Source organism: Arachis ipaensis, chromosome B9 (genome assembly GCF_059453495.1).
Source record: "Arachis ipaensis isolate K30076 ecotype BB chromosome B9, ASM5945349v1, whole genome shotgun sequence".
Lineage (NCBI taxonomy): Eukaryota > Viridiplantae > Streptophyta > Magnoliopsida > Fabales > Fabaceae > Arachis > Arachis ipaensis.
In genome coordinates this window covers 122,082,136-122,095,770 of record NC_142444.1, presented here as the reverse complement: position 1 = coordinate 122,095,770, position 13,635 = coordinate 122,082,136, and the positions used below count along the sequence as shown (strand labels likewise).

Below are 13,635 nucleotides of genomic sequence, written 5' to 3'. Positions count from 1 at the left end.
ATAAAAATATTTTTCGTTTTTTTTAATTTAAAATTAAAGTTAAAATTCGAAAATTAAGAAGGAAAATAGAATTAAATCAAATTAAAATTTAAAACAAATAGTTAATTAAAAAGAAATTTTGAAAAAGAGGAAGGTGATTTTCGAAAATTAGAGAGAGAATTAGTTAGGTAGTTTTGAAAAAGATATGATTTAAATAGAAAACTTTTAAAATCAAACAAAAAGTCAAGTAATTAATTGAAAAGGATTTGAAAATCAATTTTTGAAAAGATAAGAAGTTAGAAAAGAAGTTAGAAAAGATTTTGAAATTGATTTTGAAAAAGATGTGATTGAAACTTATTTTAAAAAAGATTTGAAAAAGAAATTTAAAAACATTCGATTTTGAAAATTAAAGTTGATTACTTGACTAACAAGAAACAAAAAGATATGATTTTAAAATTTAAAGATTGAGCCTTTCTTACTAGGCAAGTAAAACTTAATATTTTTGAATCAATCACATTAATTGTGAGTATTAATTTTGAAAATATGAAATAGAAATAAGAAAAAGATTTTTGAAAATCAATTTGAAATTTTCGAAAATATGAAAGAAAAAAAATGAAAAAGATTTGATTTTTGAAAAAGATTTGAAAAAGATAGAATTTTTAATTTGAAAATTTGATTTGACTCAGAAGAAACAACTAAATTTTAAAAAGTTTTGAAAAAGTCAACTCAAATTTTCGAAAATTTATGAGTGAAAAAGGGAAAGATATTTTTTTGATTTTAGAATTTTTAATGAAGAAAGAGAAAAACACAAAAAAGACGCAAGACATAAAAATTATGAATCAAAACAAGGAAAATATGCAAGAACACTTTGAATGTCAAGATGAACATCAAGAACACTTTGAATGTCAAGATGAACACCAAGAACTTATTTTTGAAAATTTTTAAGAAAAGAAAAATATGCAAGACACCAAACTTAGAAATTTTCAATAATTAGACACTAGCAAATTAAAAATGCATATGGAAAACAAGAAAAGACACAAAACATAAAAAATGCAAAGATCAAACAAAGCAATTCATCAAGAACAACTTGAAGATCATGAAGAACATATGCATGAGTTTTCGAAAAATGCACAAATTTTAAAAACATGCAATTGACACCAAACTTAAAATTTGACTCAAGACTCAAACAAGAAACACAAAAATATTTTTGATTTCATGATTTTATTAAAAAATTTATTTTGGATTTTTTGAAAATTATTTGGAAAAAAAAAATAAGGATTTCAAAATTTTTAATAAGAATTCCAGGAATCATGTAATGTTAGTCTAAAGCTCCGGTCCAGGAATTAGACATGGCTTACTAGCCAGCCAAGCTTTCATTGAAAGCTCCGGTCCAAAACACTAGACATGGCCAATGGCCAGCCAAGCTTCAGCAGATACAAATCAGGCATATAACAGCTGATTAGATGAGAGTCCAAGGACTCTTGTGATGATAAGTTGAAACCTCGTTCAAAAGAATCAGACATGGCTTCACAGCCAGCCAGACTTCAACAGATCATCATGAAACTCTAGAATTCATTCTTAAAAATTCTGAAGTCATAGAATAACTTATTTTTTTGAAAATATAATTTTTTTTCGAAATTAAAAAAAGTTAAAACAAAAAGCTTAAAATTAAAATAAAGTTACCTAATCTGAGCAACAAGATGAACCGTCAGTTGTCCAAACTCGAACAATCCCCAGCCACGGCGCCAAAAACTTGGTATGCAAAATCGTGATCGTTCATTCCTTGGTAACGGCGCTAAAAACTTAATACGCGCGTTCATAATCTTAATTCTTTGTCACAACTTCGCACAACTAACCAGCAAGTGCACTGGGTCGTCCAAGTAATAAACCTTACGTGAGTAAGGGTCGATCCCACAGAGATTGTCGGCTTGAAGCAAGCTATGGTCACCTTGTAAATCTCAGTCAGGCGGATTCAAATGGTTATAGAGTTTTAATAATTAAAAGATAAATAAAACATAAAATAAAGATAGAGATACTTATGTAATTCATTGGTGGAAATTTCAGATAAACGTATGGAAATGCTTAGTTCCTTCTGAATCTCTGCTTTCCTACTGCTTTCATCCAATCCTTCATTCTCCTTTCCATGGCAAGATGTATGTTGGGCATCACCGTTGTCAATGGCTACATCCCGTCCTCTCAGTGAAAATGGTCCAATGCGCTGTCACTGCATGGCTAATCAGTTGTTGGTTCTCGATCATGCTGGAATAGGATTTACTATCCTTTTGCGTCTGTCACTACGCCCAGCACTCGCGAGTTTGAAGCTCGTCACAGCCATCCCTTCCCAGATCCTACTCAGAATACCACAGACAAGGTTTAGACTTTCTGGATCTTGGGAATGGCCATCCATGGGTTCTAACTTATACCACGAAGACTCTAATATCTCGGACTCGGTCCCCTGTATTAGATATCTAAGAGATACTCATTCTATCTCATCTTCATGTAGAACGGAAGTGGTTGTCAGGCACGCGTTCATAGGTGAGAATGGTGATGAGTGTCACATAATCATCACATTCATCATGTTCTTGGGTGCGAATGAATATCTTAGAATGGGAATAAGCTTGAATTGAATAAAAAAAAATAGTACTTTGCATTAATTCTCGAGGAACAGTAGAGCTCCACACCTTAATCTATGGGGTGTAGAAATTCCACCATTGAAAATACATAAGAACAAGGTCTAGGCATGGCCGAATGGCCAGCCTCCAAAACGTGATCCAAAGATAAAACTAAAGATGTAAATACAATCGTAAAAAGTCCTATTTAAACTAAACTAGTTACTAGGGTTACAGAAATAAGTAAATGATGCAGAAATCCACTTCCGGGCCCACTTGGTGTGTGCTTGGGCTGAGCATTGAAGCTTTCACGTGTAGAGGTCTTCCTTGGAGTTAAACGCCAGTTTGTAACGTGTTTCTGGCGTTTAACTCTGCTTTGCAACCTGTTTCTGGCGTTTAACTCTAAAAAAGGGTAGAGAGCTGGCGTTGAACGCCAGTTTGCATCGTCTAAACTCGGACAAAGTATGGACTATTATATATTTCTGGAAAGCCCTGGATGTCTACTTTCCAATGCAATTGAGATCGCGCCATTTAGAGTTCTGCAGCTCCAGAAAATCCATTTCGATTGCAGGGAGGTCAGAATCCAACAACATCTGCAGTCCTTCTTCAGCCTCTGAATCTGATTTTTGCTCAAGTCCCTCAATTTCAGCCAGAAATTACCTGAAATCACAGAAAAACACACAAACTCATATTAAAGTCTAGAAATGTGATTTTTATTTAAAAACTAATAAAAATATACTAAAAACTAACTAAATTATACTAAAAACATACTAAAAACAATGCCAAAACGCGTATAAATTATCCGCTCATCACAACACCAAACTTAAATTGTTGCTTGTCCCAGAGAAACTGAAAATCAAATAGGATAAAAAGAAGAGAATATACTATAAACTCCAAACAATCAATGAAATTTAGCTCCAATTAGATGAGCGGGACTAGTAGCTTTTTGCTTCTGAACAGTTTTGGCATCTCACTTTATCCCTTGAAGTTCAAAATGATTGGCATCTATAGGAACTCAGAATACAGATAGTGTTATTGATTCTTCTAGTTCAGTATGTTGATTCTTGAACACAGCTACTTTATGAGTCTTGGCCGTGGCCCTAAGTACTTTGTTTTCCAGTATTACCACCGGATACATAAATGCCACAAACACATAACTGGGTGAACCTTTTCAGATTGTGACTCAGCTTTGCTAGAGTCCCCAATTAGAGGTGTCTAGGGTTCTTAAGCACGCTCTTCTTTTTGCTTTGGACATCGACTTTAACCGCTAAGTCTCAAGTTTTCACTTGACACCTTCACGCCACAAGCACATGGTTAGGGACAGCTTGGTTTAGCCGCTTAGGCCAGGATTTTATTCCTTTAGGCCCTCCTATCCACTAATGCTCAAAGCCTTGGATCCTTTTTATTTTACCCTTGCCTTTTGGTTTTAAGGGCTATTGGCTTTTTGCTCTTGCCTTTTGGTTTAAAGAGCTTTTGGCTTTTTCTGCTTGCTTTTTCTTTTTCTTTCTCTTTTTTTTCGCCATTTTTCTTTTCTCTTTTTTTTTCGCAAGCTTTTGTATTCACTGCTTTTTCTTGCTTCAAGAATCATTTTTATGATTTTTCAGATTATCAATAACATTTCTCCTTTTCATCATTCTTTCAAGCGCCAACATATTTAACATTCATAAACAACAAATTCAAAAGACATATGCACTGTTCAAGCATTCATTCAGAAAACAAAAAGTATTGTCACCACATTAAAATAATTAAACTAGTTTCAAGGATGAATTTAAAATCATGTACTTGTTGTTCTTTTGTGATTAAAACATTTTTCATTTAAGAAAGGTGATGGATTCATAGGACATTCATTGCTTTAAGACATAGACACTTAAATACTAATGATCATGTAATAAGACACAAACATAAACATAAAGCATAGTAAATGAAAAACAGTAAAATAAGAACAAGGAGATTAAGGAACGGGTCCACCTTAGTGAGGGTGGCGTCTTCCTCTTCTTGAAGAATCAATGGTGCTCTTGAGCTCCTCTATGTCTCTTCCTTGCCTTTGTTGCTCCTCCCTCATAGCTCTTTGATCTTCTCTAATCTCATGGAGGATGATAGAGTGTTCTTGGTGCTCCATCCTTAGTTGTCTAATGTTGGAACTTAATTCTCCTAGGGAAGTGTTGATTTGCTCCCAATAGTTCTGTGGAGGGACGTGCATCCCTTGAGGCATCTCAGGGATTTCATGGTGAGAAATTTCCTCATGCTCTTGTTGAGGTCCATGATCTCTTGTTTGCTCCATCTTTTTCTTAGTGATGGGTTTGTCCTCTTCAATGAGGATGTCTTCTTGGCCACAACTTCATAGAAGTGGTCTTGATGGACCCTTGAGATGAATCTCTCCATCTCCCATGACTCAGAGGTGGAAGCAATTGCCTTCCCTTTCCTCTTTCTTGAGGTTTCTCTGGCCTTAGGTGCCGTTGATGGTTATGGAAAAACAAAAAGCAATGCTTTTACCACACCAAACTTAAAGGGTTTGCTCGTCCCTGAGAAAAGAAGAAAGGAAGTAGTAGAAGAAGAAGAAGAAATGGAGGAGATGGAGGTGTGTGAATGGTTCGGCCAAGGGGGGTTTTAGGTGGTTATGATGTGTGAAAAGGAAGGAGTGATGGTTTGAATTTGAGTGGGTGGGTGTAGGTGGGTTGTATGATGGTTTTGGAGGAGAAATGGAGTTGATTGGTGAAGGGTATTTGGAGAAGAGTGTTATGAAAAGGTTAGAGAGAAAGAGAAGAAGAGGTGGGGTAGGTGGGGATCCTTTGGGATCCACAGATCCTGAGGGGATCCTGTGGGGTCCACAGATCTAGAAGGGCCAAGGACTTAGCATCCCTGCTCCAATTAGGCGTGCAAAACGCCCCTTGTATGCAATACTGGCGTTTAACGCCAGACTGCTGCCTGTTTCTGGCGTTAAACACCCAAATGTAGCCTGTTTCTGGGGTTTAACGCCAGGTTGATGCTTGTTTCTGGCGTTTAAATGCCAGACTGCTCTTCCTCCAGAGTGTGCTGTTTTTAATGCTATTTTTCATTCTGTTTTTAATTTTTCAGTAGTTTTTGTGACCTCACATAATCATCAACCTGATAAAAAATGAAATAGTAATAAAAATAAAATAGATATAATTAAATAACATTGGGTTGCCTCCCAACAAGCGCTTTTTTATTGTCACTATCTTGACAGTGAGCTCTCATGGAGCCTCACAGATAATCCGAGCATTGTTGGGACCTCCCAACACCAAACTTAGAGTTTGAATGTGGGGGTTCAACACCAAACTTAGAGTTTGGTTGTGGCCTCCCAAAACCAAACTTAAAGTTTGACTGTGGGGGCTTTGGTTGACTCTGCAGTGAGAGAAGCTTTTCATGCTTCCTCTCCACGGTTACAAAAGGAGATCCTTGAGTTTTAAACACATGGTTGTCCTCATTCAGTTGAAGGACCAACTCTCCTCTATCCACATCAATCACAGCTTTTGCTGTGGCTAGGAAGGGTCTTCCAAGGATGATGGATTTATCCTTATCCTTCCCAGTGTCTAGGATTATGAAATCAGCAGGGATGTAAAGGCCTTCAACCTTTACTAACACATCCTCTACTTGTCCATAAGCCTCTTTTCTTGAGTTGTCTGCCATCTTTAATGAGATTCTGGCAGCTTGTACCTCAAAGATTCCCAGTTTCACCATTACAGAGAGTGGCATTAATTTTTAGCCTGACCCCAGGTCACCCAGAGCCTTCTCAAAGGTCATGGTGCCTATGGTACAGGGAATTAAGAATTTACCAGGATCCTGTTTCTTTTGAGGTAATTTCTGCCTATCCAATGCATTCAGTTCATTGGTGAGCAAGGGAGGTTCATCTTCCCAAATCTCATTACCAAATAATTTGGCATTCAGCTTCATGATTGCACTAAGGTACTTAGAAACTTGCTCTTCAGTAATTTATTCATCCTCTTCATAGGAAGAATACTCATCAGAGCTTATGAAGGGCAGAAGTAAGTTGAATGGAATCTCTATGGTCTCTGTATGAGCCTCAGATTCCATTGGTTCCTCAAAAGGGAACTCCTTATTGGTCACTGGACGTCCCAGGAGGTCTTCCTCACTAGGATTCACGTCCTCCTCCTCTTCTTTGGGTTCGGCCACACCAAGTAAGGTAATGGCCTTGCACTCTCTTTTTGGATTCTCTTCTGTATTGCTTGAAAGAGTACTGGGAGGAGTTTCAGTGACCCTTTTACTCAGCTGGCCCACTTGTGCCTCTAAATTTCGAATGGATGACCTTGTTTCAATCATGAAACTCGGAGTGGCCTTAGATAGATTAGAGACTATATTTGCTAAGCTAGATGGATTCTGCTCAGAATTCTCTGTCTGTTGCTGAGTGGATGATGGAAAAGGCTTGCAATTGCTAAACCTGTTTCTTCCACCATTATTAAAGCCTTGTTGAGGCTTTTGTTGATCCTTCCATGAGAAATTTGGGTGATTTCTCTATGAGGGATTATAGGTGTTTCCATAGGGTTCACCCATGTAATTCACCTTTGCTATTGCAGGGTTCTCAAGATTATAAGCTTCTTCTTCAGAAGATGCTTCTTTAGTACTGTTGGATGCAGCTTGTAATCCATTTAGACTCTGAGAAATCATATTGACTTGCTGAGTCAATATTTTATTCTGAGCCAATATGGCATTCAGAGTATCAATTTCAAGAACTCTCTTCCTCTGAGGCGTCCCATTACTCACAGGATTCCTTTCAGAAGTGTACATGAACTGGATATTTACAACCATGTCAATGAGTTCTTGAGCTTCTGTAGGTGTTTTCTTTAGGTGAATGGATCCACCTGCAGAATGGTCCAATGATATCTTTGATAATTCAGACAGACCTTCATAGAATATATCCAGGATGGTCCATTCTGAAAGCATGTCAGAAGGACACTTTTTGGTCAGTTCCTTGTATCTCTCCCAAGCTTCATAGAGGGATTCACCTTCTTTCTGTTTGAAGGTTTGAACATCCACTCTAAGCTTGCTAAGCTTTTGAGGAGGAAAGAACTTGTCTAAGAAAGCCGTGACCAGCTTATCCCAAGAGTTCAGGCTATCTTTAGGTTGAGAGTCCAACCATATTCTAGCTCTGTCTCTTACAGCAAATGGGAAAAGCATAAGCCTGTAGACCTCGGGATCAACCCCATTGGTCTTAACATTATCACAGATTTGCAAGAATTCAGTTAAGAACTGAAAAGGATCTTCGGATGGAAGTCCATTAAACTTGCAATTCTGTTGCATCAGAGAAACTAATTGAGGTTTAAGCTCAAAATTATTTGCTCCAATGGCAGGGATTGAGATGCTTCTTCCATGTAAATTGGAATTTAGTGCAGTAAAGTCACCAAGTATCTTCCTTGCATTGTTATTATTTTTGGCCATGTCTCCTTGTTTTTCAAAAATTTCTGTCAAATTTTTTCCAAAGAGTTGAGCTTTAGCTTCCCTTAGCTTTCTCTTCAAAGTTCTTTCAGGTTCAGGATCAGCTTCAACAAGAATGTTCTTATCCTTATTTCTGCTCATATGAAAAAGAAGAAAACAGAAAAGAAAATATGGAATCCTCTATGTCACAGTATAGAGATTCCTGTATGTGAGTAGAAGAAGAAAAGAATAGAAAAAGAGAAATTCGAACACCAAGAGGAAGAGAGGGTTCGAATTTTTAGATGAAGAGAAGTGTTAGTAAATAAATAAAATGATTAGAAAGAAATTTTGAAAAAGAGGAAGGTGATTTTCGAAAATTAGAGAGAGAATTAGTTAGGTAGTTTTGAAAAAGATATGATTGAAATAGAAAACTTTTAAAATCAAACAAAAAGTCAAGTAATTAATTGAAAAGGATTTGAAAATCAATTTTTGAAAAGATAAGAAGTTAGAAAAGAAGTTAGAAAAGATTTTGAAATTGATTTTGAAAAAGATGTGATTGAAACTTATTTTGAAAAAGATTTGAAAAAGAAATTTAAAAAGATTCGATTTTGAAAATTAAAGTTGATTACTTGACTAACAAGAAACAAAAAGATATGATTTTAAAATTTAAAGATTGAGCCTTTCTTACTAGGAGAGTAACAACTTAATATTTTTGAATCAATCACATTAATTGTTAGCATTAATTTTGAAAATATGAAATAGAAATAAGAAAAAGATTTTTGAAAATCAATTTAAAATTTTCGAAAATATGAAAAAAAAATAAAAAAGATTTGATTTTTGAAAAAGATTTGAAAAAGACAGAATTTTTAATTTGAAAATTTGATTTGACTCATAAGAAACAACTAAATTTTAAAAAGTGTTGAAAAAGTCAACTCAAATTTTCGAAAATTTATGAGTGAAAAAGGGAAAGATAATTTTTTGATTTTAGAATTTTTAATGAAGAAAGAGAAAAACACAAAAAAGACGCAAGACATAAAAATTATGAATCAAAACAAGGAAAATATGCAAGAACACTTTGAATGTGAAAATGAACACCAAGAACTTATTTTTGAAAATTTTTAAGAAAAGAAAAATATGCAAGACACCAAACTTAGAAATTTTCAATAATTAGACACTAGCAAATTAAAAATGCATATGAAAAACAAGAAAAGACACAAAATATAAAAATGCAAAGATCAAACAAAGCAATTCATCAAGAACAACTTGAAGATCATGAAGAACATATGCATGAGTTTTCGAAAAATGCACAAATTTTAAAAACATGCAATTGACACCAAACTTAAAATTTGACTCAAGACTCAAACAAGAAACACAAAAATATTTTTGATTTTATGATTTTATTAAAATTTATTTTTTTGGATTTTTCAAAAATTATTTGGAAAAAGAAAAATAAGGATTTCAAAATTTTTAATAAGAATTCCAGGAATCATGTAATGTTAGTCTAAAGCTCCGGTCCAGGAATTAGACATGGCTTACTAGCCAGCCAAGCTTTCATTGAAAGCTCCGGTCCAAAACACTAGACATGGCCAATGGCCAGCCAAGCTTCAGCAGATACAAATCAGGCATATAACAGCTAATTAGATGAGAGTCCAAGGACTCTTGTGATGATAAGTTGAAACCTCGGTCAAAAGAATCAGACATGGCTTCACAGCCAGCCAGACTTCAACAGATCATCATGAAACTCTAGAATTTATTTTTAAAAATTCTGAAGTCATAGAATAATTTATTTTTTTTAAAATATAATTTTTTTTTCGAAAATAAAAAAGTTAAAACAAAAAGCTTAAAATTAAAATAAAGTTACCTAATCTGAGCAACAAGATGAACCGTCAGTTGTCCAAACTCGAACAATCCCCGACCACGATGCCAAAAACTTGGTATGCAAAATCGTGATCGTTCATTCCTTGGTAACGGTGCTAAAAACTTAATACGCACGTTCATAATCTTAATTCTTTGTCACAACTTCGCACAACTAACCAGCAAGTGCACTGGGTCGTCCAAGTAATAAACCTTACGTGAGTAAGGGTCGATCCCACGGAGATTGTTGGCTTGAAACAAGCTATGGTCACCTTGTAAATCTCAGTCAGGCAGATTCAAATGGTTATAGAGTTTTAATAATTAAAAGATAAATAAAACATAAAATAAAGATAGAGATACTTATGTAATTCATTGGTGGGAATTTCAGATAAGCGTATGGAGATGCTTAGTTCCTTCTGAATCTCTGCTTTCCTACTGCTTTCATCCAATCCTTCATACTCCTTTCCATGGCAAGATGTATGTTGGGCATCACCGTTGTCAATGGCTACATTCCGTCCTCTCAGTGAAAATGGTCCAATGCGCTGTCACTGCATGGCTAATCAGCTGTTGGTTTTCGATCATGCTGGAATAGGATTTACTATCCTTTTGCGTCTGTCACTACGCCCAGCACTCGCGAGTTTGAAGCTCGTCATAGCCATCCCTTTCCAGATCCTACTTGGAATACCACAGACAAGGTTTAGACTTTTCGGATCTCGGGAATGGCCATCCATGGGTTCTAACTTATACCACGAAGACTCTAATATCTCGGACTCGGTCCCCTGTATTAGATATCTAAGAGATACTCATTCTATCTCATCTTCATGTAGAATGGAAGTGGTTGTCAGGCACGCATTCATAGGTGAGAATGGGAATAAGCTTGAATTGAATAGAAAAATAATAGTACTTTGCATTAATTCTCGAGGAACAGCAGAGCTCCACACCTTAATCTATGGGGTGTTGAAACTCCACCGTTGAAAATACATAAGAACAAGGTCTAGGCATGGCCGAATGGCCAGCCTCTAAAACGTGATCCAAACATAAAACTAAAGATGTAAATACAATAGTAAAAAGTCCTATTTAAACTAAATTAGTTACTAGGGTTATAGAAATAGGTAAATGATGCAGAAATCCACTTCTGGGACCACTTGGTGTGTGCTTGGGCTGAGCATTGAAGCTTTCACGTGTAGAGGTTTTCCTTGGAGTGAAACGCCAGTTTGTAACATGTTTCTGGCGTTTAACTCTGCTTTGCAACTTGTTTCTGGCATTTAACTCCAGAAAAGGGCAGAGAGCTTGCGTTGAATGCCAGTTTGTGTCATCTAAATTTGGACAAAGTATAGACTATTATGTATTTCTCGAATGCTCTGGATGTCTACTTTTCAACGTAGTTGAGAGTGCGCCATTTGGAGTTTTGTAGCTCCAGAAAATTCATTTCAAGTGCAGGGAGGTCAGAATCCAACAGCATCTGCAGTCCTTCTTCAGCCTCTGAATCTGATTTTTGCTCAAGTCCCTCAATTTCAGCCAGAAATTACCTGAAATCATAGAAAAACACACAAACTCATAGTAAAGTCCAGAAATATAATTTTTATTTAAAAACTAATAAAAATATACTAAAAACTAACTAAATTATACTAAAAACATATTAAAAACAATGCCAAAAAGCGTATAAATTATCCGCTCATCAGCAATCATAGAATGAGAATAACACACACAAGATTGAAAATAGTAGTTATATGCTGTAACCACACAATTAGGCTCAAAACTCACATGTTTATATGTTCTTAGCTCAAAAACATGTTCCACAATATATTTTAAGTAAGTTTCAATGAAACAAATATCAACTCAAATCAATTAGGATATCAATGCCCTATTAAGAATGTTTTTTCTTGGAAAATTTTTATTATTTTGACTAAGCTTATTATATATATATGCAATGAAATGCAATAAACTAAGAAAAAATGCAATTGAAGCTTTAAAATATATACAAACTAAGAAAAAAAATAAAATGTGAAAGTGTTTCATATTAGAAATTTTCACCAAAGATTGCCGATCTGTCAGACGACCTCCCCACACTTAAAGGTTTGCACCGTCCTCAGTGCATTCAGAGATGAGCAAGGGAGTTATGACGACTTCACAAATTGCCACCTTCAGCTGATGTATCAACCGGCTGATGCGTGTTCTTTCTTCTGCTTCCCTTTTTCCTTATGGTGAATCATCCATAAAAAATAGAAAATAACAAGTAAGATGAGTAAATGCAAAAACAAGGAAGCGTAGATTGTTGGAATGAGGTGATGATCACTAAAATGAAGTGATTGAATAAGTTGTGACATAAAGGAAATACGTGTGTGAATTCTAAGTTGCGCACGGTCTAGAACTCACACACTAGCATGAAAATCTATGCCACAATTACACCAAGGAAGCATGCACTTCACTCATTCTAGTGTGCTTGAGATACTTTAAAATAAACTTATAGGTTAAGATAAACAAACAAGTAATAAAGGAGCATAAAAGTATTCAAGCAAGAATCAAGTAATTGTGAAAGGATGATAGATGAAAATTGGTTGATGTGCAAGAGAATTCAATGAACCAAATAATATATAGAACTCGCACATCAAGAAATGACACACTTTGAAGTTTGTTTGCATCACTTAATTAACATGAAGTGGAAAACATGGTTGCTATGCAATTTAGGAAAAGAGAGATATAAGATGAGATCAATCACATAGCAAACATGGTCTACAAAGCTTAAAAAGCAAAAAAAAAAGTGTCACTAAGTGAGCCTACGATCTAATTTCACAATTCCTCAATTTCAATGTATCAACTAGGTGACGTAAATAAAAATCAATCATAAATAACTATCACCTAAACAAAAAATGCATCAACTACATACAATTGCCTAATAATAGATAGTGAAATCAAATTACATGGTGGCTAGCTAAAACATGCAATTTAGAAATCCAAAAAATATTCTTGAAGGCAATGTCATAAGTACTTGGTGTGTACCAATGTCCAACATTCAAAACTCAATACCAAGCAACAAAGTATGATATCAACAAGGATATTCAATAATGAACATTCACAATAACGATGCTAAAATAGCATCATGTCGGTAATCAGCAGCAATATCTCATCATAATCAACAAATTAAATCAATAACCCAACACTTATAACCAAAATCTTTAACCTATACTAATAACCTAATCTACCAAAAATAGAAAATTTAAACTAACTAACTAATAAATGGAGAGGGTGGTGGGTGGTGAGTGATGATTAAGTGGGAGAAAAGAGAAAGAGAGATATAGGAGAAGAAGAACAAAAAAAGAAGAAGAAGAGAAGAAGTGTGGTGGTGGTAAGAAAGCAATTGTGCGTACGCACACAGGGCTTTGCATATGTATAAAAAGTGTAAAATGGGGGTTGTGCGCATGCACAAGCATGTGCAGACACTCCCTGCGGAGGGTGAAAATCGGTTTGTGCATACACACACATGTGTGGGTATGCACACTAAGATTTTTTTTTTTAACATGAAAAAGGATCATGTGACTGTGTGCACATGGGCGTGTGCACGCACAAGTGGTGAAAAAGGCTGGGGTGCGAATGCACAAGCATGTATGGATGCTCCCGACAGAGGGGTTGTAAATGAGTTTGTGTGCGCACATCTAGTTGCGTACGCACAAAATACGGAATTTGGAGTTAGTGTACGTACGCACTTAACTTAAGCCCACTAATCACAACAATTAATTGAGGATTGAAAAGAGATAAGATTGAGAGCTTTGTTAGAGGAAAAAAATCATGATGAAGATTTTAT

The 13,635-nt window shown here is 35.5% G+C and overlaps 1 non-coding gene across 1 annotated transcript; it reads left to right on the top strand.

The window, feature by feature from the left end:
* Nucleotides 1-7,502: 7,502 nt before the first annotated feature.
* On the top strand, nucleotides 7,503-7,610 carry LOC148546154 (small nucleolar RNA R71). The gene has a single exon (XR_015901061.1). It is a non-coding gene; the product is annotated as a small nucleolar RNA R71 (small nucleolar RNA).
* The last annotated feature ends 6,025 nt before the right edge of the window (nucleotides 7,611-13,635 follow it).